Genomic DNA, 6,000 nt, shown 5'->3' with positions numbered 1-6,000 from the left:
TGGAGTTGCCCGAAGGATCTATAACTAGGGGACGTAGTAAGAAGTTTAAAGAAGCACTTCAAGGACTCATGAAAAGCTATCAAGGAAGTCCTACAAGTTGGGTGTATAAAGTAGAGAAGCTTGGTGAACATGGGCACAAAGATGGAAGTATTTGGAATGTTATTCAAGTACTAAATGATCATGAGGACAGTAGTACGCGCGGGTGAAGCGGCGCAGCCACGCGCATGAAGCAGCACTAGGCGCGCCACCGCGCCACAAGTGGCGCAGCCGCAAGCGCCCATGCGCACGCCACCGCCGTGATTTGGCGCAGCCGCGCGCGCCCATTCGCGCGCATCCGCGCGTGATTTGGCGCTACCGCGTGCATGGACAGAATCTCGCGCGCCACCGCGCGAGATCATGCGCAGCCGCGCGCCCTGCCGTGTAGAAATTGTTCACAACGTTCTTTATGACTTTTTACACTACTTTTTTGCATGTTTTATTGGTTATATAATGATTGTAATAGACATGAACGAAATAATTCCGATTGATAAAAATATTTTGAGGAGTTTCTCTCAATTCTCAAGGCTTTTAAAGCTTTGTTCAAAATCAAATCAAACTTATCAAAGATTGAATCTTTGTGGCGTTTGTCGATTGTTTTTCGCACGGATTGTCAAAACAAGTTCTTTGAAGGTTCGTATGAAATTCGATTGTTATCATCGTTGATATTTGTTGCTAAGTGTTAATCGTTTAGAGGTGAATATCACAAATCTTTTCTTGTTTCAAAAGATCGGGACAACACAATCGATCCTTGTTCGATATTGAATTGAGGGCGTGATTCTAATAATCGTGTTTGCTTTCATTCGTACGAGGATTCGCATCATTTGGTATCAGAGCTTTTGGTTCTTTTTGATTCAAGTAAGCGTATCCGTTCAATTCCTCGTAGGATTTTCAATATCGATTTTCGTGTAGCGATTTTCTACGTATTTGTTGGATAAAAAAAAACAAAAACAAAAAGGGGTACAATATGCTTGATAGTCAATTTCAGTCATTGTTGGTAGAATTTGGGAAAAGAATGGAGGAAGAATTTAAACATTTGCATGAAAGGTATGGGCGAGTGGATGAGAGTGGAAGGATGAGTAAAGAGGAGAGAAGCACGGCGACACCAGCGAGGAGTTCAAAACATGGATATCAAGGTACATCGCAATTCTCACATAATTGTATTTCTGATATTCGATGTTTGTGGTGTCTAGAGATAGGACATGATTTTCATCATTTTCCAAATGAGGATGTGAAGGTAGTGGATTCCACTTCAAACCTTGAAGCCAAACATGTGGATGATTTGAATGTTGAGGTTGATACTCCAATTGTGTCTCATGCGAGTATTGAGTGTTGTGGTGTGGAGGGTGAGTTGTTAGATGATGTGCAAGTTGTTTCTTTCGCTCAACTGTCTACGAATGTAATATGTATTGGTGAATCAATTTGTTATGAGTTGAGAGAAAAAGAAAATGAGATGGCCAAAAAAGAGAGTGATAAAAAAGGCGGGATGGCCATCGAAGAACAAAAAGAGTCGAGAGGAAAGAGGCCAAAAAGAAAACATATATGGCCCAAAAGAGTGAGTTGAAACAATTGTTGCACACACATGATCCACTTGTGTTGATTCTTTACAAAGAGATTCTCTTTAACACAAGTGATATAGCCGGATTCCTTCCGAGCATTGTTGTTTCACTTTTGCAGGAATTTGAAGATGTATTTCCGGAGGAGCTACCTCAAGGATTACCACCATTGAGTGGAATCGAGCACCAAATCGATTTCGTGCCAGGGAGTGCATTGCCAAATCGTCCAGCCTATAGAAGCAATCCGGAGGAGACTAAGGAACTTCAGCGGCAGGTAAGTGAGTTGTTAGATAGGGGTTTTGTGCGTGAGTCCATGTCACCCTGTGCTGTACCTGTTTTACTTGTTCCTAAGAAAGATGGCTCATGGCATATGTGTGTAGATCGTACAGCAATCAATAACATAACCATTAAGTATAGGCATCCCAAACCTAGACTAGATGATATGTTAGATGAGGTGCTTGTATCTTTAGCAAAATTGATTTGAAGGGTGGGTATCATCAAATTAGAATGAGAGAAGGTGATGAGTGGAAAACTGCTTTTAAAACAAAATACGGGTTATATGAGTGGATGGTCATGCCTTTTGGCTTAACTAACGCTCCTAGCACTTTTATGAGGTTAATGAATCATGTTTTGCGTGCACACATAGGAAAGTTTGTTGTGGTTTATTTTGATGATATCCTAGTGTATAGCAAAGATTTAGAAGAGCATGTTGAGCATTTGAGACTTGTACTGACAACACTTAGGGCTGAACATTTATATGCTAATCTTAAGAAATGTGATTTTTGTACAAGCAAACTTGTCTTTCTTGGTTTTGTGGTAAGTTCACAAGGGATACAAGTGGATGAGGACAAAGTAAGTGGTATTCGAGATTGGCCAACGCCTGCTTCTGTTGGTCAAGTTCGAAGCTTTCATGGTCTTGCAAGCTTCTATAGGAGGTTTGTAAAAGATTTTAGCACACTGACGGCACTGATGACGGCAGTAATTAAGAAGAACGTTCCATTTCATTGGGGCAAGGAGCAAGAGAAGTCTTTTAATATTATTAAACTAAAATTAATTAATGCGCCTTTACTTGTTTTGCCTGATTTTTCTAATACTTTTGAAATTGAATGTGATGCTTCAGGTATAGGTATTGGTGGGGTTTTGATGTAAGGAGGACGACCAGTGGCGTACTTTAGTGAGAAACTCAATGGAGCAGCACTGAACTATCCAACGTATGACAAGGAGTTGTACGTGCTTGTGAGGACTTTGGAGATGTGGCAACACTACTTGAGGCCTAAGGAGTTTGTGATCCATACCGATTATGAGTCTCTAAAATACCTTAGGGGACAACAGAAACTGAACAAGCGGCATGCCAAGTGGGTGGCATTCATAATTACATTTTCCTACATAATCAAATAAAAACAAGGTAAGGATAATGTAGTGGCCGACGCACTATTACGGATGTACGTATTAATCTCTACCTTGGAGTCGAAAATCTTGGGATTTGAGCATGTGAAAGAGTTGTATTTGTTGGATGAGGATTTTAAGGAGATATTTGAAACATGTATGCATGGTCCACATGACAAATTTTATTTGCATAATGAGTTTTTATTTAGAGAAGATAGATTGTGCATTCCTAAGTCATCAATTCGTGAGTTACTTGTGAGAGAGGCACATGGTGGTGGTTTGATGGGGCACTTTGGTGTGGCTAAAAATTTGAGTTGTTTGCATGACCATTTTTATTGGCCACATATGAAACGTGATGTTGAGCGTGTTTGTGAAAAGTGCATTACTTTGTAGACAAGCTAAATCTAGAACACAACCACATGGATTGTATACACCACTTAATGTTCCTAGTGAACCTTGGATTGATATTTCTATGGATTTTGTTTTAGGTTTGCTGAGGACTAAGAAGGGGAGGGATTCAATATTTGTTGTTGTTGATAGATTCTCCAATATGGCACATTTTATTGCTTGTCATAAAACTGATGATGCATCAAACATTGCGGATTTGTTCTTCAAGGAAGTCGTTAGGTTGCATGGTATGCCTAGGACTATTATATCTGATCGTGATGTTAAATTTTTGAGTTACTTTTGGAAAATTTTGTGGGCTAAACTTGGCACAAAACTGTTGTTTTCTACTACATGTCATCCTCAAACGGATGGACAAACTGAAGTTGTTAATAGGACTCTTGGAACACTTTTGCGGGCTATACTTAAAAAAAACTTGAAAAATTGGGAAGAATGTTTGTCATTTGTTGAGTTTGCGTATAATCGTAGAATGCATTCTACTACAAATTATTCGCCATTTGAGATTGTTTATGGTTTTAACCCTTTAACTCCTTTGGATTTGATGTCTTTGCCTGTGAGTGAAAGGTTAAACATGGATGGAAAGAAAAAGGCTGAATTTGTTAGGAGTTTGCATGAGAAGGTTAAGGCTAATATCGAGAAGAAGAATTTACAATACACGAATCAAGCCAACAAGGGAAGGAAAAAGATGGTTTTTGAAAAAGGAGATTGGGTGTGGTTGCACTTAAGGAAGGAAAGATTTCCAGAAAAACGACGTTCGAAGCTCTTACCTAGGGGTGATGGACCATTTCAAGTGCTTGAAAGGATCAACGACAATGCCGACAAACTAGACCTACAAGGTGAGTACAATGTTAGTTCTACTTTTAATGTTAGTGATCTTTCGTTGTTTGATGTAGGAGACGATCAAGATTTGAGGACAAATCCTTTTCAAGAAGGGGAGGATGATGCAAACGTGGTTGGTCAAGCACCAAAGAAGGCATGAGAGTCGTTGGAGTTGCCCGAAGGACCTATAACTAGGGGACGTAGTAAGAAGTTTAAAGAAGCACTTCAAGAACTCATGAAAAGCTATCAAGGAAGTCCTACAAGTTGGGTGTATAAATTAGAGAAGCTTGGTGAACATGGGCAGAAAGATGGAAGTATTTGAAATGTTATTCAAGTGCTAAATGATCATGAGGACAGCAGTACGCGCGCACCCGCGCGCATGAAGCAGCACTAGGCGCGCCACCGCGCCACAAGTGGCGCAGCCGACGCACGCCACCGCACGTGATTCGGCGCTACTGCGCGCCTTGACAGAATCTCGTGCGCCACCGCGCGAGATCATGCGCAGCCGCGCGCCCTACCGTGTAGAAATTGTTCACAACTTTCTTTATGACTTTTTACACTACTTTTTTGCATGTTTTATTGGTTATATAATGATTGTAATAGACATGAACGAAATAATTCAGATTGATAAAAATATTTTGAGGAGTTTCTCTCAATTCTCAAGGCTTTTAAAGCTTTGTTCAAAATCAAATCAAACTTATCAAAGATTGAATCTTTGTGGCGTTTGTTGATTGTTTTTTGCACGGATTGTCAAAATAAGTTCTTTGAAGGTTCGTATGAAATTCGATTGTTATCATCGTTGATATTTGTTGCTAAGTGTTAATCGCTTAGAGGTGAATATCACAAATCTTTGCTTGTTTCAAAAGATCGGGACAACACAATCGATCCTTGTTCGATATTGAATTGAGGGCGCGATTCTAATAATCGTGTTTGCTTTCATTCGTACGAGGATTCGCATTATAACCTTTTCTCCCAGGGGAGATATCATCACCACTCCTACTCCACATCCAGCAAGGCTAGACGCCCCCCCATCCACAAAAACTCTTCATACCTCCTCTTTATCGGGCTGAATCATCTCGGATAGAAAATCTGACAAGGCCTGTGCTTTGATGGCTACGCGAGGCTTGTACTCAATATCATATTCTCCCAAATCCACTGTCCATTTGATCATCCGCCCGGATGCCTCTGAGTGAGTCATAATTCTCCCCAAAGGATTATGGGTGAGCACTATGATCTGATGTGACAGGAAATATGGCCGCAGCTTCCTAGCAGTCATAACCAAAGCCAAAGCAATCTTTTCTACTTCATTGTACCGAAGCTCGGGACCTCTCAAAGAATCACCGACATAATAGACATGCTTCTGATCAGAGCCTTTTTTCTTTATCAGTATTGAGCTAACAGCATACTCTGTAGTAGATAAGTAAACAAACAATTTATCCCCGGGCTCCGGCTTTACTAGTACAGAAAGCTCTGCTAAATGGATCTTCAAATCCTGGAAGGCCTGCTCACACTTCTCATCCCATCCAAATTGTTGGGCCTTCCTTAGGACCTGAAAGAAAGGGTAACTTCTGTGTGCTGACCGGGATATAAATCGAGAAAGAGAAGAAATCCTCTTGGTCAACTTCTGCACTTCTTTGACGGATCGGGGAGATGGCATGCACAATACGGACTTGAATTTCTCCTGATTCACCTCGGTCTTTCACTATAAAACCCAAAAACTTGCCACTCTTCACGCCAAAGATATACTTGGCAGGGTTGAGCTTGATTCCATAATGCATCAGAGTCATTTAGACTTGCC

This window comes from Primulina tabacum, chromosome 12 (genome assembly GCF_025594145.1).
Source record: "Primulina tabacum isolate GXHZ01 chromosome 12, ASM2559414v2, whole genome shotgun sequence".
Lineage (NCBI taxonomy): Eukaryota > Viridiplantae > Streptophyta > Magnoliopsida > Lamiales > Gesneriaceae > Primulina > Primulina tabacum.
Note: the sequence above shows the minus strand (reverse complement) of the source record.